The sequence below is a fragment of the Dryobates pubescens genome, chromosome 19, assembly GCF_014839835.1.
Source record: "Dryobates pubescens isolate bDryPub1 chromosome 19, bDryPub1.pri, whole genome shotgun sequence".
Taxonomy (NCBI): domain Eukaryota; kingdom Metazoa; phylum Chordata; class Aves; order Piciformes; family Picidae; genus Dryobates; species Dryobates pubescens.
Window position 1 is genome coordinate 8,633,995 of NC_071630.1, and position 21,511 is coordinate 8,655,505.

Here is a 21,511-nt window from a genome sequence, read left to right on the forward strand (position 1 = left end):
TAGCCCAAACAGGGCTTGTCCAGAAGGCTGAGAAAATGCAGAGATGAGTGTTAGATAACTCAGTTGTTTCAGCATTTGCACTGAAAAAAAACCCAAACCACCCTTTCTGTCACTGACAGCTGAATTTCAGTACAAGTCAGGTTTTTTGAACAGCAGACTACACATTTGAACAAAATCAAGATTCTCTCAAGGCAATCACACTTCATGGAAATAATTTTCTATTAAAATGCAGAGAGAAAAATCTCAAATGGCCACATTATGAGGTATTGAGTTTATAACAGATTGGGCACTTGATATCTTTTGGAAGCCTTTGTAATTTCTATTCATACAGTCATTCTTCTCTGGTATCTGTTTGACCAGGATCTATGCGTTATAAATATTCCAACAATATTTCCAAAGGTATTTCAGCTCAAGCAAGTCTTGAAGAGCATCAACAAAGCAGAAGTAACAAATTCAGGCTCCATCTCATTACACAGCTCATATGAAATGAGGCTGACACAAGCAGATTACTCTCCTTAACATTTCACTCTCAGGCCTTAGTTTAAGAAGAACCTAAAGAAATCTGCTATTGCAAAGCTGAATCTGGACAAGAACTGAGCACAGTTTGCAGAATCTGGCCTTTGTGCTCAGTGAATGACAGGGTAAGAATCTCATATCCTCAGCTACAACTCTTCCTAAGCAGAAAAGGAGCTTACATGTTTCCCACCAAAATTAAATTGGATGCTGTTGGTATCACTGTCAAATGCAAGCTGATTCAGCCTAATACTAATTGCTGCAGTCTACATTAGCATGGCTGTGCATACTTCAGCACTGGGCAGGCCACACCTTGAGTCCTGTGTCCAGTTCTGGGCCCCTCAGTTTAGGAAAGATGTTGAATTGCTGGAACGTGTCCAGAGGAGGGCAACAAAGCTGGGGAGGGGTTTGGAGCACAAGCCCTGTGAGGAGAGGCTGAGGGAGCTGGGGTTGCTTAGCCTGGAGAAGAGGAGGCTCAGGGGAGAACTCCTTGCTGTCTACAACTACCTGAAGGGAGGTTGTAGCCAGGTGGGGGGTTGGTCTCTTCTCCCAAGCAACCAGCACCAGAACAAGAGGACACAGTCTCAAGCTGTGCCAGGGGAGGCTTAGGCTGGATGTTAGGAAGAAATTCTTCATAGAGGGAGTGATTGGCCACTGGAATGGGCTGCCCAGGGAGGTGGTGGAGTCACCATCACTGGAGGTGTCTAGGAAGAGTCTGGATGGGGTGCTTGGTGCCATGGTTTTAATTGATTAGATGGTGTTGGATAACGGGTTGGACACGATGATATCAAAGGTCTATTCTATTCTATTCTAATCCTGCACAGCTTCTCTCAAGGATGTGGAAGTGTATGGCCCATTTGGCTGCCAGAAATAAGATTATCATCATTCAAGGACATTGCCACAGACATGAGGCATCTGTCAAGCAGGACTTGAGTGCACTGAATGTAAAACCTGTGAATGAGTCAGCTAGACAAAGAGCTTTAATATCCTAGCTTTGCACTCCTTAGTCTAGACAATTCAGATGGGATCATGCCTTTGATTCTGCAAAAAGAAGAGTACTTATGTGTTTATTATCTATTACATTTAATCTGTTTCTAAGTTTGGTTTTTTTAAAGTGTGGATACTCCTTTATGTGGACAGTTCTCATCTTTGTGGGATCACAGGTTGCAGCAGCTGCACAACTTAAAGACAAAGAGCATATGAAAAATTCAACACATCAGAGCAGCAAATGCAACTATTTTTAGGCCTAGGTTTTCTCATGCTGCTCTACATCCACAGTTTCCACAGCCACCTCCTCTGAAGCCTCAGGGTCATCACTAAATTCTTTTTCTAACCCAGGTCATGTTAAGCTCAGTGGCATTGCACAAAACAGTGGACAAATAAAGCAAATATTAATTTAACCACTTACTCATGCAGGCCTTGAGTAAGAAAAGCATAAATCTTTCTGACTGATAAAGTCAAGTTGGAAATCTAAATATTAGAAAATTTCTTACATTTGGTGGTGTCCTGTTAGCAGGCAAGGAGCAAAGAATACAAGCTGGAACCCAAGAAGTTCCACCTCAACATAAGGAGAAATTTCTTTACTATGAGGGTGCTGGAGCCCTGAAGCAGGCTGCCCAGAGAGGTTGTGGAGTCTCTTCCTCTGCAGACTTTCAAGACCCATCTGGGTGCATTCCTGTGACCTACCCCAGGTGATCCTGTTCTGGCAGGGAGGTTGTACTTAATGATCTCCAGAGGTCCCTTCCAACCCCTACCCTTCTATGATTCTGTGATTTTGGGTTTTCAGTGCTACATTGCTGTGAGTTTTGAAGAAGTTTGCTGATATTTTAAACAAGGCATGTTAAAAAGTGATCCAAAAATGCACCTTGTCAAACCATATTCTACAGACATAGAAGGATGGTCAGTGGTCTACAACATCAGCCCTCCTGAGTGACAGTCAAGACCTAGTGGATAAACTCTATAATGAAAAAGAAAAATTGGCTGACAACACACATCAAGGGAGGGATTATCACCAAGGGAATGTAGCCTACATTGTACAAATGCTGCAGACACCACAGGAGCAAGAGGCTAGCCACACGTCTGACACCACTCAGAAGTTCAGACATTTGGATGCACCACTTACCTTCACCCACTGGGAACTTGTTGCCAATTTATGTAGCATATTCCACACATTTGAAATGCCACTGAAGGAGGCTATGATGACAAAGCAGATGCAAGCTTTCCGTTGCCACTTCTCCAGTACTTCAGCTCTGGCTGCAAAGAATGGAAAAGATCATTTGAGATCCAACTAAAGGCCAGCCTAATAACTAGCACAGTCACCTAGAGTGAAGCAATTAAATTATACTTTGAATTCCAAGGAGAAACTTAATAAACAGCTTTTACTTTAACAGACTTAGAATCATAGAATCAACAAGATTGGAGAAGATCTCAGAGATCATCAAGTCCAACCTATAACTTAATACCTAACACCTCATGACTACTAAACCATGGCTCCAAGTGCCACATCCAATCCCTTTTTGAACACCTTCAGGGACGGTGACTCCACCACATCCCTGGGCAGCACATTCCAATGGCCAATTGCTCTTTCTGTGAAGAACTTTCTCCTCACCTCAAGCCTAAACTTCCCCTGGTGCAGCTTGGGACTGTGTCCTCTTGTTCTGGTGCTGGTTACTTGGGAGAAGAGACCAACCCCCACCTGGCTACAACTTCCTTTCATGTAGTTGTAGAGAGCAATAAGGTACTACTACAAGAATGTTTCCATAACTACAATGCTGGAGGACATATCAAAATTTCTTTACATCTTTTGTGTTACCTCTTTAAAAAAACCACAGACAAAACCAAACCACACCAAAAAACATGGTTCTGTACAAAAAAAAAATGTGTCCTGGGAACATTATCCAATACAAGACACACTATAGGCAAAGAAGTAATAGCTGCAGATATCATTACCCAACTCAATGTGCTTTGAACGTGTCTAAGTGCTCTAAAGGCTTATTAGAAAGTAAGTATTTTTATCATTTAATGGAGAAAGGAGTAGATTATTGTATTAAGCAGAGCTACCTCTACAGCAGGGGCAAGGTATCTAGGATAAAACATCTGAAGGAAGCAAAGGAGGAAGCATAAGTTCATCTCCAGCAGTTTTGGTGGTTAAAATCCTTTCAGAAATGGGACAGTGAGTTGAGACAGTCTGTAGAAAGAGGGTAGAGAAAATAAACCAGCTGAATCATTTCCTATGAGATGAGCTGAGTCTTTTCTGAAATTTAAATCAGTACGTTAAGAATGGTGACAGCTTCAGAAAGCAGCACCTCACCATCCTGTGTGCTTCTGACACTGTAAAAAAATGGGATTGAACAGAAAAAAAATACTCAGTGTGATCTATTTTTTATGTACTGTTGTAGATACTCTAATTAGATTAGATACTCTAATTTAGCCTGGAGAAGAGGTGGCTCAGAGGAGACTTTATTGCACTCTACAGCTACCTGAAGGAGGTTGTAGCCAGGTGGGGGTTGGTCTCTTCTCCCAGGCAACCACCCACAGAATGAGAGGACACAGTCTCAAGCTGCACCAGGGGAGGTTTAGGCTGGATAGTAGGAAGAAGTTCTTCACAGAAAAAGAGATTGGCCATTGGAATGGGCTGCCCAGGGAGGTGGTGGAGTCACCATCACTGGAGGTGTTTGAAAAGAGCCTGGATGAGGCACTTAGTGCCATGGTTTAGTTGATTAGATGGTGCTGGGTGACAGGTTGGACTTGATGATCTCTGAGGTCTTTTGCAACCTGATTCATTCTATTCTATTCTGATGCTCATTTGATACCTGGACAGAATCTTAAATGTGCAGTAAATGAATCCTAGGTCTAGGGTTAGTTCTAGCCAAGGAAATCAGGCTAGATTACCCAGTCCTTTATTAACTGATGATTTCTAGGAAGAATTATTGCAAAATAGCCTCTGTAATTTGGATTGATATATCCCAATCAGCAATTTTCTGCAGTGTTTAACTGTTCAAGCCATCTCATTTATACCTATTTTATATCCATTCCTCACTCCTCTTAAAGTAATCAAGTTTTAATTGCAAAAAAAACCAGTTCAGCAACAGAGGCCAAATTTCAGAGCTGTTGAGAAGAAATGAACAGACATTGACTGGAGATCACAGATTCAATATTCATAGAACCATAGGATCATAGCACTGCTTACATCAACAGATTTCACCCCAACTCCATCAGAGGAAGAAATAAGGTTACGTGGCTTCTGCTGTGACCAAGTCACCAATAAAGCTTATGTGCAGTGACAACCAAGGCACTAATACAGAAAGCACTTGGTTCACAGGAGGGCCACAAAGATGATCCAAGGGCTGGAGCACCTCTGCCATGAGGATAGGCTGAGGGAGCTGGGGTTGTTCAGCCTGGAGAAGAAAAGACATTGGGAAGACCTTACAGCTGCTGTCCAATACCTGAGGGGATCCTACAGGAAAGCTGCAGAGGGACTTTTCATAAAGGTGTCAAGCAACAAGAACAGGGGAAATGGTTTGAAGCTGAGGGAGAGTAGGGTTAGACTGGATCTTAGGAAGAAGTTCTTCAGTACAAGGTATTGGAAGGCAGCTCTGAAGTCCCTCTAGAGTCTTCTCTTCTTTAGGCTGAACAATCTCATCTCCTTCACCCTGTCCTCATAGCAGAGGCGCTCCAGCCCTTGGATCATCTTTGTGGCCCTGCTCTGGACTCACTCCAACAGCTGTGTCCTTCTTATGATGGGGACACCAGAACTGGACACAGTATTTGAGGTGGGGTCTCAGCAGAGCAGATTGAAGGGGCAGAAACCTGTGTCCAGGTATACAATAATAATTTAACTGCCAAAGAAAGGCTTCATTTTCCAGTTACACTGAATTTAAACAGACATCAGAGGTTACAAATCAATATTCACTGTAGCACTAATCATGATTTGAAGAAAATAAATCTTCATATTAGCACCAAGCAAGGAGAGAGAAACTCCTTCAGGTATCAGTTTTGATGAAAAACCCTGATTTAAGATTGCTGATTTCCATCAGCACAAGGAATACTTTGGCTGATTGATACAGGAGTATCAGACACTACTTTTGCTGCCTATCATGGTTTTTCCTGCTGCAGCTGAATACAGTTTCCACAGAAAGGTTCTGATAAGACTACAACCTTTACAAAAGGGAGAAAAGCCCCAAGAAAAACGACCTGCTCTATTTACAAAAGTCTGTTTCCAAGTCCAATTATAATTACAAGAAATGCTTCTCCTAAAAAAACCCAACCACAACAAAACCTCAAATCATTAAACAGTTCCAATGCTCCAAAGAGATTCCACACAGTGGCACTTTAAATCAAACCTCCTAAGAAGATTTTGATCTTAGTTTTTTTAAATAAGCTGTGGCTTCAGAGTCACTTTATTCTTAGTGACAACCCCAACCATTTTGCAATGTTGCTAGCTGGGGGGGGGAAGAAAGAAACAACCCCAACCCCATTGTCACTATGGTAATTATTTCACAATGCCTGATGTTAAATGGGCAGGCCTGTGGCCTAAGAAGCAGCTGAATCCTGCATTGTCCTTGCATGATAAAAAGATTTGAAAGTCTGAAAAGCAGAGGAACCGAATCTCACAGCTTCTTAGCCTTCCCTCTGAAAGGGCCATTGTAACATCATCATAAATCCTGGGCTCCCCAGGCACTTGACAACTAAAGCAGTGGACAATAGAATTCTTGTGTTGAACAAAACACTCCTTGTCTGCCAAAGGGCTTATCTGCTTCATTTACAAATGTCTTTCATTGTACCCGAGTAATTCCCTATTAGAAAAACTATTAGCAGCAGAACTAAATAAATATTCACAGCTTTGCGGTCTGTTTGGCAAAATGAATGTAAACTAATACAATCATGGAGCAGGCAAAAGATGAGATTTAAAGCAAGGAAACCTAGAACAACCCCAGACCCCTCTTTATTTTCCTGTCTCCTTTTTCCTCGGTTTCCTGATCGCAGGGAATTGCACTGACCACACATTTGTCTCTGTGAAAACAGACCCAGGTACATCACACACACTTGAAAGAGATGGAAAAGAGCAGAGATGTGCAGAGCTCTTTGGGGCAAAACTGCATCCAATGTGCTTTCTAAAAAGTGAAAATATTTCCAGAAGGGCACTTACAGAAATTAAATTGGGACACACCTGAGTGTTACAGAAATAAACCTGGGATATATCTGGGAGTTTATGAAATAGAGACAAATTATTTACAATCATAATAGGATTTCGGCTGTGGATTTGTAACTCTGTGTGCTTAGCTCCTTGTTACTGAGAGATACGGAGGCATCAGGGATCAGTATCTGAAATGGAATGATCACCAAATTATTGCCACTTGCTTTAAGCCCAAAGAAAACTCCAGCAGCTACCACAGAGAAGTGAAAGAGACTAAAATATTCCAAAGAATACTTTAAAAAAATAAGCATTTCTAACCCAGTCAGAATACCATTGCATCTGTTTATTTCCACATAAACAGCTATTCAATCACAATTTACTAAAGAAGTGCTTATAAAAAGATGATTTACATCATACACAATTATCTAAGACAAGCCCTCCTAGTCTAAGGTGTTGCTCAAGCAAACAGTACTGACCACATTCAAGAACGATCAGAGGGCTGGAGTACCTCTCCTGTGAAGACAGGCTGAAAGAATTGGAGCTGTTCAGCCTGGAGAAGAGAAGGCTCTGGGCAGACCTTGGAGCTACATATCCATATCCAAAGGGGACCTACAGGAAAGCTGGCGAAGGACTGTTTATAAGGGCTTGGAGTGATAGGATGAGGTGCAATGGTTTGAAACTGGAGCAGGGGAGATTGAGGTTGGACATAAGGAAGAAGTTCTTTAGAAGTGGTAAAATACAACAGCAGGTTGCCCAGGGATGTGGTTGAGGCCCTGTCCCTGGAGACATTCAAGACCAGACTTGCTGTGGCCCTCTGCAACCTGATCTAGTTGATGTCCCTGCTGCTGGCTGCAGGGGTGTTGGAAAAGATGACCTTTGAGTGTCTCTTCCAACCTGACGCCTTCTGTGATTCTGTGAAGTGCCAGAGCAGCCTGTATGGCTGAGCTAAAACCTGAAGAAGATGAAACTTCTTGACTGAATTATCAGTCATAAGCTACTGGGTCAGTTAACTACTGGGTCAGTAAGCTAATTTTTCAACTGCATTAGGGAAACAAAGTTTTTCCATAGCCCAGGCAAGTGGGCTGAAGTGGCTAAACAGCTTTTCTTCCCCCCACCCCCCACCCCATGCCTAATTACTACAAGCCTACAAAACTCACAGGTATTTCTAATCTGCCCTATTAAACTGCTATTAAAGTGGAAAAGTAAATATTCACCATGCACACAATAAGCAATACTGTTAAAATACAAAAAGAAGGCGGGGGGGGGAAAGAGAGTCTAACCACATTTAAATTAAAAATATCACAGGTTCCAGATCATATTCACAAGACAAAAATCCAAGATCGAGGAATATGTGAGCTTTCCACGGTTGCAGCATGAATTTGCAGGCTGACCCTGCCAGGCACCACTTAACCTTGAAGCCATTTCTACAAGGGAACAAAGGCAGCCTATAAAACTTTTCACCTATGAAGGATGTGCTAGCTGGTACAAAAATCAGAGGAAATAGGCCTGAATTCAGACCTCCCACATGCCAGCTGAGTATCTCTACTGTTTGGGTGCAGAGCTTCATCATTTTTTCTCTCACTTTCTCTCCTCAGTGAATAATTAGCTGCTCTAAAGATACAGACAGAATTCGGGATGTAACGGAAAGTTTCAACCTGCCTTCTCATCTGCTATTTTTGGGTGTTTGCTATCCTATGCCATGCATTGCCCAAACTCCCCTCCCTCTCCAAGCTGGATCATCTGGATCAATAGCATTCGCATAAAGTTATTCTGATCGTTTAGGCAATTCCCAGTTCAGAAATATGTCTTCAATAAGATCTGTTTCCTGACAGCTCTCTCCTAGTTTTATTCCAGTTCCTACTACGTGGCACCCAACCATACCAGCTTTTTATATAGTCAGTAGGCTCTGTTTAGGTATAAAAAAAATACATATAAAAATGGATCTGCACTGAAGTTTAAGTCTCTTAGTGCAAAACTGGCATTTAACCCTGCCAGAAAATATATATCTGAGTACCTTGACTAGGATGGTAGTGTCCTTGCCTGCATATAAATTGTTCCTGCAAGCTATTATCTTAGCATCTAAACAAGCTTATGCTTGGAATCACCTTCCAGAAGAATCTATCTTTTTCCACTTACTACAGGCAGCTAAGTCAGGTAATGTGAATCCCCACAAACAGCAACCAATATACCACCCTAGAATGATTTAAAGTGGGAAGGGAGTTCCACAGGTCATCTGGTCCAACTCCCTTACTGAAAACAGCACCAATTTCAAAGCTACTTTAGGCTATTAAGGCTATCACTTCATTATTGTCAACAGCTGAAATTAGCAGCATGACCAAGGTCTCTCCGTGACATGAACTCTTTAAGGGTTTACCACCTTATGCTGAAAGATGGTGACATAAAAAGGCATGGAACAAAACAACAGGCAAGAATTGCATCAGAAAGCATAAAAAGGACAATCTTGCATAATCTGCCTTATAAATCATAGAATCATAGACTTGAAAACCTCCACCACCTTCCTGGACAGCCTGTTCCAGTGCCTGACCACTCTTTCCATAAAGAAATGCATCTGTATGCAACTACAGGGACTATTGGCAGGTCAGGGCCAATGACTTCAATGACTGACCACATTTCGGGCTCTGGGGGATGTTTGTATCTTTCTATGTGTGCTCCTGAGCACTCAGACCACCTACAGCAGACCTAAGGGGTACCTTGTGTTGAGCACACACTTCCTCTGTTATTGGCTTTCATCATCTCAATACTTGAACCCTTCAGACTGCTTTTATTACCTCCTGCTTCTGAGGTAGGAAAAATGTTCACATCTGTTTTCTGCAGTCCTGGAGGAGCTACATTTTCAACCCGTGATTCACATAAGAAGTCTGGCATAAAATGAAGCTTGAAAACAGATTTTGAAACAAACAGTTGCTCCACCAGAAGGAAAGAAGGACCTTGTTACCCAGCACAGGACACGTGAGAAAAGGACAAAACCCAAGAGCTGCAACGAAGGTTTCACACAAAGTTCTGACCAAAGCAGTAAATATTGGTTCTCTTTCTTAACAACTCTTCTCATTTTACATTATACTCTCTATACCAAAATGTTTTCCCATCCCCCCAGCACTCAGCAACTCCACAACCAAAGGAACAGTGAGACTGACCACTTCCAAATACTCTGCATTGAAAAAGAGTTGACTGTCTTAAGTCCTTAGCTATTAATATGTGAAGGCAGAAACTGACGAACCAAAAAGCAGAATAGCCCTATGCTATCCCAACAGACAAAAATACATCTTAATGCTTTTCAGGAGATTAACAGAAGTCAGATTAAAGCCCAAAACTAATCTGTCCAAGGCCAAATTAAATAGCAGGAAGAGAAAAGGTTTATGTGGGCTCACAAGGAATAAATTAGGCCCTCTTAAAAATCTCTTCCTGGAACACATGAGCACCCAGGCTTTGTGCTCACCCAATACAATATGACTTTATCAGGTTTTTTCTTGCTTTTGGGTCACAAGTGCCTGAAGGTAGATGACAAGCCCTTGAGGAGAAAGTCTGTATTAATTAGCTTCATGCTGCTGCAGTCCCAATCTACCCAGGTACTAAGAATACAAGTGGACTGGGAGGCCTGCAGGCAGGTATGTTCTGTCATTTTCAATATCATAAATCAAGCCCACCACTTCAAGAGCTCAAACTTCTCTGAGTTTCTTCTGAAAAGTACATTTGGAAGAAGAGGATCCACAGCAAGCAGATACCTGCTTCTTATATATACATGTCTAGATACATATGCTTGGTAATGAATACTAATCACAGAATGGCTCAGGTTGGAAGGAACCTTAGAGATCATATACTCCCATCTCCCTGCCATGGACATGGACTCCTCAGCTAGACAACTAGACTCAGCTGCTCAAGGTCTCATCCAACCTAGACTTCAACACCCCCAAAAAAAGGAAGCATCCACAAACTCCCTGGCCAACCTTTTCCAGAGTCTCACCACCCTTGTACTGAAGAACTTCTTGCTAAGATCCAATCTAAACCTCAGCTTCAAACCATTCCCCCTTGTCCTAATGCTACACACCCTTATGAAAAGTCCCTCTCAAGCCTTCCTGTAGGATCCTTTCAAGTACTGGAAGGCAGCTCTAAGGTCCCCCTGGAGTGTTCTCCAGGCGGAACACCCCCAGCTCCCTCAGCCTATCCTCATAGCAGAGGTGTTGCAGCCCTTGAATCCTCTTTGTGGCCCTCCTCTGGACTTGCTTCAACAATTCTGTGTCCTTCTTATGCTGGGAACACTAGAACTGAAGACAGTATTGGAGGTGGGGTCCCAGAAGAGTAAAGGGGCAGAATGGCCTCTCTCACCCTGCTGGCTACACTGCTTTTGATGCTGCCCAACACACAATTTGCCTTCTGGGCTGCATGAAGGCACTGCTGACTCATGGTGAGCTTCTTCAAGCATATGAATATCCATACATATATATATAAGGACATTCACAAATATTTCTGGGTACCATTCTTTATATAATATGAATTCCTTGCCTTTGCAAAAAGTCTTCACTTGTTCTCCAAATTCTTTGCTAACAGATTAACTTAAATGCCTGCTCCTGAAGGACCACCAGTGAAATGTTCTAATATATTCTCTCTGGGTAAACATTATGCATACGAAGCATACAAAATCAATTATTATCATTGCAAGAGGCAGACAGAATTGCTCTAAAGCCTTCTAAGTCATACTAGAACTCAGCTTCCACTGATTCAGGGACTACTAGAGTGCAATCTAGTCAGCATTATGGCAAATTTTCCCTTCAGATTTTTTTGTTTCTTGTTTGCTTCCTCCCCTCACCATTCTCACAGTCATACTCTGGTGCTTTTCCCCCAATAAACACAAATGGTCAGATCCTTCCTCTACAGCAAATGCTACTCTGACTGTCTTCACTTGCATTTGGTGCTCTATTTAATCTTATCTTCCTCTGCTGCCAATTTCAGTAAGCTGTTCTCTGTTTCTTTCCTCTGGCTTTCTTCTGCTCTCTTTTATCAATCTCTTCTAGTGACCTGAAAAGAAAACCTAAAAATTGAGACTCACTGAAGTATATGCTGAATGCCCCCATTAGTCAAGCTGTAGGGGACACTCAGCACAGAAAAAAAAAATACATTAAAAAATAAACCCCCAACCTTTCAAAAAAGCTTTATATAAATGTTCTACAAAATCACCCTGCTGGTTCCAGGTCCACTGAAGACACCCCAGAAAGAATAATTCTGAGACATCACAGATACAATAAAGGAGAAGAGCTCAGAATCAGTCCAAGAGACTCAAGAGAGAAAGAGTTCTTTGGTCTTTGGGACATTTTTTTTCCTATCTTCTCCCTTATATTAATAAATAAAGAAAAGAGGAACTGTTCAAAGCCACCACAGAGATCTGACATCTCTGAATTTCTGTGTGTCTCATTCAACACACTGAATGTCTCTGTCAGCCCAGGAAGATACATGATTCATTCTGGGAAGCCTATTGCAAGCCCAGCAATGACTCTTCAAACGTTTGGAAAGCTTTTAAAAAAAGTTTAATTCATTCTTATTTCTGGACCAAATACACCTCTTTTCCTATTCCCCTCCCCCTGTCATAGCTTCTCTAGATCTAGGGAGGGCAGAAGGAAGGGAGGATGGATAGTAAATTCATTCTAGGTCAACCAAAAGGCATTCAGGCTGTCTTTCTCAGGCTCTCTTTTCCTCATGTCCTTCTGTATTTGCTCCAAAGACATCACACAGTTGGCTTCTCCAACAAGGACAAGGCAATGTCAAACACATTAATTTGTCCATAGAAGTCTTTAAGCACTAACAAAAGAAAGCTTAAAAAATGAAGACAGACAAGCTAAACATCCCTGATTCCAAAGCCAAGCCTCTTTAAATGACACAATTCAGGACTCAGCAAACCTCATGAATTGATGTTTCCAAACTGTGCTCAGCTGTATATCATTTTAAATAAATATTAAAAGACTGAGGGAGTTGGGGCTATTCAGTCTGGAGAAGAGAAGGCTCCAAGGAGACCTGATTGTGGCCTTCCAGTATCTGAAGAGGACTACAAGAAAGCTGGGGGGGGGGGGGACTTTTGAGGGTGTCAGGAAGTGATAGGAGGGAACGGAGCAAAATTAGAAGTGAGTAGATTCACACTGGATGTTAGAAAGAAGTTCTTCCCCATGAGGGTGGTAAGACACTGGCACAGGTTGCCCAGGGAGGTGGTAGAAGCCTCATCCCTGGAGGTTTTTAAGGCCAGGCTGGATGTGGCTGTGAGCAACATGCTCTAGTGTGAGGTATCCCTGCCCATAGCAGGGAGGTTGGAACTAGATGATCCTTGAGGTCCCTTCCAACACTGACAATTCTATGATTAATTAAAGATACAGCAAAATATCAGTAAGTAGATAATTGGAAGACATGCAAGCAGTAAGAGCATTTCATTATGCTTTCTGTGCAGTTTCTACTCACAACTAACAGAGCTTTCCAGAACAAGGACAAAAGGATGTTCCACCACCACCTGTCATTTCAGGATATTCCTCTCTAGAAACTACAATATGTTTTTTTTTTGTTTTAATTGAATTATTTTGTTACTTAGTAGCAGAGAACCACAGAGTTGTTTCAGTTGGATTAAGACCTCTAAGATCATCATGTCCAAATCTTCCTGAGAAAGATCATAGAATCACAGAATGACTTAGGTTGGAAGGAACCTCAGAGATCATCTACTCTAACCTCCCTGCCATGAGGAGGGACAGCTAACTCAGCTACTCAAGGCCTCATCCAAACTGCCCTTGAACTTCCTCAGGGAGTGCTCTCCCTGGGCAACCTACTCCAGAGTTTCACCACCCTCATACTGAAGAACCTTTTTCTAAGATCCAGTCTAACCCTGCTCTCCCTCAGCTTCAAACCATTCCCCCTTATCCTATTGCTAGACACCCTAATGAAAAGTCCCTCTGTAGCCTTCCTATAGGATCCCTTCAGGTATTGGAAGGCAGCTCCAAGGAGGTCGCTAGGCTGAATAACTCTGGCTCCCTCAGCCTGTCCTCAGAGCAGAGGTGCTCCAGCCCTTCTGTACTTCAGCTGCAGCATGTACTGAGGTGCTTGTGACACTGCAGCTCACCGCCAAGATCCAGCAGAAGAGCCAAGAATGTGAATGTTTAACACTTGCCTGCTATTCATTCTGCCTCCCGAACACCAGCGAGACTTTAATTCTCCGTAGCATAATCATTAGAAGCTATGAGCAAGTGCATTATGAGGTTTCTTCAAAACAATGATTGTGAGATAGAAATATGCATAACCAAATAATAACAGAGCAAGCATCCTGCATATTCAGGAGCAACTGCATAATTGGCCAAGAATTCTTACTGCTACTGAAGGGAGTTTGGTCTGATGGAGATAGCCCTTTGTGCTATGAAGGCATTGGCTTTAAACAACAATAAATGAGCTCTAGCAATCATCTGGGAAACTCATGTTCAACCAGCTAAGGAGATGTACTTATAAATAATAAGGACAGTAAAATAAAAAGAAATTTTTAAAACACAGTCACAAATAAACAAAAACCTCCAAGCTGCTTGAAAGCTGAGAACCTGGCTCCACTATTTAAAATTATTCTAGCAATGGCATCCTGGCCTGTATCAGGAACAGCATGGCCAGCAGGAGCAAGGAGGTCATTCTGCCCTGTACCCAGCACTGGTTAGGCCACGCCTTGAGTCCTGTGTCCAGTTCTGAGCCCCTCAGTTAGGAAAGATGTTGAGTTGCTGAAATGTGTCCAGAGAAGGGCAACAAAGCTGGGGAGGGGTTTGGAGCACAGCCCTGTGAAGAGAGGCTGAGGGAGCTGGGGTTGCTTAGCCTGGGGAAGGGAAGGCTCAGGGGAGACCTTATTGCTGTCTACAACTACCTGAAAGGAGGTTGTTCTCCCAGGCAATCACCCACAGAACAAGAGGACACAGTCTCAAGCTGCACCAGGGGAGGTTTAGGCTGGATGCTAGGAAGAAATTCTTCACAGAAAGAGAGGTTGGCCATTGGATTGTGCTGCCCAGGGAGGTGGTGGAGTCACCATCACTGGAAGTGTTTCAAAAGAGTCTGGATGAGGCACTTGGTGCCATGGTTTAATTGATTAGATGGTGTTGGGTGATAGGTTGGACTTGATGATCTCAAAGGTCTTTTCCAGCCTGGTTAATTCTGTATTTGCAGCCATTCTGAATGTTTATCATTGCTTCTCTCTCTAAGTTGCTTTCTTTTGGAAGAAAGCTTTCCCTCTCACAGCCAGGAGTGCCCAATATTAACATAGGAAATCAAAAATCAAGATTTCACAAGGAAATAACCTAGTGCCTAATCAAAATCAAAGTTATCTTTATAACAGTGAAAGAAATTGCTCTGTCAACATGAGGAAAGGGACTCTCTAACAAAAGCATGGCAAGGTCTGTTTGATAAAAGCTTCTCTGGAAACATACAAGCAGAATAATTTTATGTACAGGAGTAACATTATTTTTTTAAGTCCTTTTCAACTGCATTGGGCAGGGGTGGAAGAATATTCCAGGCCATAACTTAAGCCTCCTGGGTGGCCTTGGGCAGATCTGCTGGGAGTATCCACACAGTATATTGCTGGCAGATGTCAGCTTTTTCTGCCCGGGTTCCAAGCTGAGCTGAAGCTGAATAAATGCAGTTAGCAAGGCACACTGTGCCCAACCCACAAAGTCCTACTGCGAGTTGAGGCAAATGAGCTTGTGATCAGACCTGCTAATTCAGATTTGGCATCGTGATAAACATGTTTGTGTAGCTCTGGTGGGCTGAGACTCCATCTGCCAACAATAGACTTTGTCGACATGCCCTCTGCTCCTCAGCTCCATCACTAAACTACAGATAATAATGAATGCCTGTATCTGCAAATGATACTGTGAAGGTGAGCTAATTTACTCTCACAAGGAATACTAAGGTGCTCTAGAACTTGAATCATGTAGCTGTAGTTCTCACTTAAGGGAGTAAACCTTTTGTCATATGTATGCTATGGAACTGAGCCAAAATAAAGCCATATACACACTTCATGTTCCATTGGCTGAGCCAATGGGTACTATAAAGAGATGCTCACATATTGTGGAATGGTTTCCTAGAATGGGTTAGGTTGGAAGAGACCTCCAAAGGTCATCTAGTCCAAACCCCCTGCATAGATTCGTAGAATGGTTTATGTTGGAAGGGACCTTAAGGATCACCCAGTTCCAACCCCTTTGCAGTGGACAGGGACACCTCCCACTAGCCTAGGATGCTCAAGGCCTCATCCAGCCTGGCCTTGAACACCTCCAGAGAGAGGGCATCCACAACCTCCCTAGGTAACCTCTTCCACTTTCTCACCACCCTCACTGGAGAGAATTTCTCCCTAATCTCCAGTCCAAATCTTCCCTCCTCAAGCTCAAAGCCATTTCTCCTTATCACTTCAAGCCCTTGTCAAAAGTCCCTCCCCAGTTTTCTTGTAGACTCCTTTCAGGTACTGGAAGGCTACTATCAGGCCTCCCTGGAGTCATCTCTTCTCCAGGCTGAACAGTCCCAACTCTCTCAGTCTGTCCCCACAGGGGAGGTTCTCCAGCCCTCTGATCATCTTTGTGGCCTCCTCTGAACCCACCCCAGCAGCTCCTAGTCCCTCTTGTGCTGGGGGCACCAGAACTGGATGCAGCGCCCCACGGGGTGTTTCACAAGAACAGAGGAGAGGAGAAGAATCTCCTCCCTCATCCTGCTGGTGACACTTGACATTATCTTCAGGTTCATAAGAGTTATGAGTATTTGACAATCTGACACACCTTAACAACCTATTCATTTGGTTTCAGTATCAACCTAAATGAGTTATATGGAAACAAGTCACCTAATAATTTTAGCTCAGTGTGGAGAACTTTGCCGATTCTCCAGTCAGTATTCACAGCATCTGAAAGCATAACCTACTCCTTCTCAACTGACAGCATTCTGCATGCTGAATTATGGCTGAACACTTCAGAAAATGCATTGGAAAAGTTTCAAATGACAACAATGAAAACCTTCCCCACTTCCCTTTATAAAAAGAAATCTAATTATTCATTCTATCAATCTCCTGCAAAATGTTCTTTTTCTTTTCTTACATTATTGCTTACTTACTAACTGCAGTGCACAGAGAAAGGGAGACCATGAGGAACAAACCACTGAAACTCCACTAAAAGTTGAATTTTGTGTTTTATGTTTTGTATGCTGGTTTGATGCTTTTATTCTTCAGGGCACTGGAACTTCCCCAACCACATTTGAGAGAAATAAACCTCAGCAATCTTCCACATCGAGACAATATAATTTTGTGGGTGGTTACATAAATAATCTTCCAAAAGACTTTGTGAGGAAATATCTTGTGGTATTAAAAAATACATAATTCTGTGACTCCAAGAGTCAGGATTTCATGGTTTAAAACACTCCACATCTACCAATATAGCACAACAGAATGAAATAAAAATGCCCCAAAGGTGGAAGTTTCAGAGCAAAATCCTGTACTGCATCAGACAGATAAATTTAGATGACAGAAAAGCTCCCACATCTGCACAGCATCAGGGCAAAATACCCTTTCAAAATGTATTCTAAGGTTCCCTGAACAAGGCTCATACTGGAGCACTGGAAACTGAGCCCTAAGCTGCTCTCCTCTCGTCTTGGTGTACAGCAATGGGCACTGGCAGCCCAGAAGGCAACCATGCCCTGGGCTGCATCAAAAGAAGTGTGACCAGTAGGACACAATCTCAAGCTGTGCTGGGGGAGGTTTAGACTCGAGGTGAGGAGAAAGTTCTTCACCGAGCGAGTCGTTTGTCATTGGAATGTGCTGCCCAGGGAGGTGGTGGAGTCACCATCCCTCGAGGTGTTCAAGAGGAGATTGGACGTGGCACTTGGTGCCACGGTCTAGCCATGAGGTCTGTGGTGACAGGTTGGACTCGATGATCCTCAAGGTCTCTTCCAACCTTAGTTATACTGTGATTCTCTCTCTCTACTCTGCTCTTGTGAGACCCCACCTGAAATATTGCATCCAGCTTTGGGGGCCCCAACCCAAGAGGGATGTGGAATGGTTGGAGTGGGCCCAGAGGAAGCCATGAAGGTGATCAGAGGGCTGCAGAACCTCTCCTGTTAGGAGAAGCTCAGAGTGTTAGGGCTGTTCAGTCTGGAGAAGGCTCCAGGAGGTAGTGAGTCACCATCCCTAGAGGATGCATGGATGTGGTGCTGAGGGACATGGATTAGTGGCAGTAGCTTGGCAGTAGTGATGGGATTAGTGAGCTCTAGGCGAGTAGTTGGGCTTGGTGACCTCAGAGGTCTTTTCCAACCTCAACAGTTCTATGGTTCTGTGACTGCTATCTAAGCTTCTGTATGTACATGGTGAGTGACTGCCTAAAGATACTTCAAGGATATGCCAGACTCAGGAGAAACCAAGGGGCACCACATTGCACCATACCTGCCTTCACCAGTCTACCACCTCGCAGAACAGATGTCTCTGCTTTCCTAGAGCAGGTCAGGGACCGTACAGGACCCCAGGCTTGCTAAATTCAGCTCTGAGTAGAACAGAGCAACTTGTGAAATAGACAAGTTGAGCTGTTCTGAGAGAAGGGGAAGGGAAAAAAAAAAAAAGGAGTCTTAAGAATGAAGCCAGCAAGCTTTGAAGAGCCAGCAGGCTGCTATGTTAGCCATATGCCTTCATATGTCTGTTCTGTGGGAGTGTTACAGCTCCTGCTGTTCCATTCTTCACTTTTTAAAGAAAATGTTACAGGGCCACTAGGACTCACAAACATTTGTTGACATTTCTTCTGGGTCAGCCTTAGGAGGCCTGCGAGAATTTCAACATATGGCAGCATTTAGTTGCATGAGGGAATGGGTTGGTTCAGAGAAAAGCAGTCTTTAGCTGCAAAACAGTTTAATCAACCATAAAGGTCTTAAATTTTTTGGCCCAAATCCAAACTTTTCTCAATACATATCTTCCCCCCCCCCCCCCCCCCCCCCCAGTTATATTTTAAAGCACCAGAAGTTATCAGCTGAGCTGCTGTTATGAAATCTTTTACAATATTTTCTGCTGTCCTCCACTGGAATAGGTTGCCCATGGAGGTAGTTGAGGCTTTATCCCTGAAGATATTCAAGGTAAGGCTGGACAAGGCTCTGAGCAGCCTGATCTAGTCGGGGATGTCCGGGCTGACTGCAGGGAGGTTGGACTGGATGACCTTTGAAGGTCCCTTCCAACCCAAACCATTCTATGATATCGTGAATTCTTTGTTACAAATTAGCTACCCTCCTATACAAAAAACCCACCTCAAAATCTCAACTATGCAGAAAGTGTCTCTATATTAAATGGATTTGTGATGCTTTACTAAAAGATACAGTTCCAGAATAAACAACAGCATTAAGCTGCTGTGGTTTAATATTGGTCTTTGTGGACCTGCTGTACCTCCAAGCTGCAATCAATGCAAGCCAGCTAAATAAATGCTCTCAGCAATTACTTCTTTGTGCCTTAACATATTTGCCATTCTTTTGATGAAATCAATGCTTAATGATTTTTTTTTTCACTTTTAAAACACTGCAACTGTTTCTGAAAGCCACCAACTGCACACTGTCTTCTGCACAAACACGTAGACAAAACAACAAAAAATGGATTACCAAGTTGATAATTATATCAACAGGTTCTCAACTCCTACACTTCTATATTATTCTTTGGTCAGTGTTCATATTCCTTTGCCTGCTCAGCATAAGACAGTGATTCAGCTACCTGAACCTTGAGTCCTGTGTCCAGTTCTGGGCCCTTCAGTTTAGGAAAGACGTTGAGTTGCTGGAGCGTGTCCAGAGAAGCTGGAGAGGAGTCTGGAACACAAGCCCTGTGAGGAAAGGCTGAGGGAGCTGGGGTTGCTTAGCCTGGAGAAGAGGAGGCCCAGGGGAGATCTTACTGCTCTCTACAACTACCTGAAGGGAGTTGTAGCCACGCGGGGGTTGGTCTCTTCTCCCAGGCAACCAGCACCAGAACAAGAGGACACAGTCTCAAGCTGCACCAGGGGAGGTTTAAGCTGGATGTTAGGAAGAAGTTCTTCACAGAAAGAGAGACTGCCCATTGGAATGGGCTGCCCAGGGAGGTGGTGGAGTCACCATCACTGGGAGTGTTTAGGAAGAGCCTGGATGAGGCACTTGGTGCCAAGGTTTAGTTGATTAGATGGTGTTGGATGACGGGTTAGACTTGATGATCTCAGAGGTCTTTTCCAACCCGGTTAATTCTATTCTATTCTATAGAGACTCTCATCCAGCAAAGCTACCTCTGATGCAGCATTTGCTCGTGTTGCTTTATTTCCTTAGTACAAACCATTTGGCTGAGCATTCATCCTTACTCCCACATCATTAACACAACCATGACAAATCCAAAACATCAGAAAGAGTTGCATCGCACCCAGTCATATTTACACTTATGTGAAGGATTATGAAAAGTCTGAGCTTAGAATCTTGTGAAGCTTCCTTAGGTGTCTGGTTTAATCTCCATCCTTTGTAATCCACATCCCAAGATTAGCCAGACTCTCAGTGGCACAAGAAGAACAACGGCAAAAATCACAAAACCCAAATGAATCTATTGAACACAGAAATAAGTAACAAAACCATGTCAGAAACAAGTAGCAAATATATGAAGCATATGCAATTCAGTCAGAAATCTCTCACATATACACAAAGAAGAAACAACATCTGCACTCCATTGTCATTAAATCTAATTTTTAGAGCAAGAAGAAGAACAACAAAAGAATAGGAATTCATGCTCAAGCACAATACTACCAACCTGATGTTTGCCAAGCATTTTTTCCAACCTACTGGCAAAGAAAAGACCTGGCGTCAGCTGATTCTCTGGAATTATTTAAATCCAGGCTGGCTGAGGCTTTGAGCAGTCTGGTCTAGTGAAATGTGGCCCTGTCTGTGGTAGGGGAGGAGGGTGGAACTAGATGATTATTAAGGCCGATTCCAACTCAGGCCATTCTTGATTCCATAGATGCATTGCAATTACATGGAGAAAAGGAGGCTCAGGGGTGACCTCATTGCCCTCTACAACTACCTGACAGGTGGTTGTAGCCAGGAAGGGGTTGGTCTCTTCTCCCTGGCAACCAGCACCAGAACAAGCAGACACAGTCTCAAGCTGCGCCAGGGGAAGTTTAGGCTCGAGGTGAGGAGAAAGTTCTTCACCGAGAGAGTTGTTTGTCATTGGAATGGGCTGCCCGGGGAGCTGGTGGAGTCACCATCCCTCGAGGTCTTCAAGAGGAGATTGGACGTGGCACTTGGTGCCATGGTCTAGTCATGAGGTTTGTGGTGTCAGGTTGGACTCAATGATCCTCGAGGTCTCTTCCAACCTTGGCAATACTGTGATACTGTAAATGGTGAGGAAGAAAGGAACCTACAAAGGCTTCCAAAGAAAGGAATGCTCCTAATATTTGGATCTCTCATAGAACAGATTGGGTTGGAAGGGACCTCCAAAGGTCATTCAGTCCAACCCCCCTGCAGTCAGCAGGGACATTCTCCACTAGATCACGTTACCCAGAGCCTTGTTCAGCCTCACCTTGAATATCTCCAGGGATAGGGCCTCAACTACCTCCCTGAGCAACCTGTTGCAGTGTTCCACCACCCTCACAGTGCAGAATTTGTTCCTAGCATCCAATCTAAATCAGCTCTTCTCTAGTTTGAAATCATTGCCCCTCATCCTGGCACTCAGGCCTTTGGAAACAGTTCCTCTGCAGCATTCTTGTAGCCCCCTTCAGGTACTGGAATGTCCTTTGGTGTTCTCAGGCTTTGTGAGAATATAACAAATATGCAAGTGTGAATTTAAAAGAGCACAAGAGTCATTTATGTGTATATATATATATAACACCACAAAAAACACAA

General features: G+C 43.2%; 1 protein-coding gene across 2 annotated transcripts in view; it reads right to left on the minus strand.

Moving 5' to 3' along the window:
• Positions 1-21,511, minus strand: part of CDH11 (cadherin 11) — an 89,764-nt gene that overhangs the window by 41,568 nt on the left and 26,685 nt on the right. For both annotated transcript variants that reach the window (XM_054169992.1, XM_054169991.1), the window contains one exon: positions 2,636-2,766. The gene's annotated coding sequence lies outside the window, so the exon portion shown is untranslated. The remainder of the gene's footprint in view (positions 1-2,635; positions 2,767-21,511) is intronic.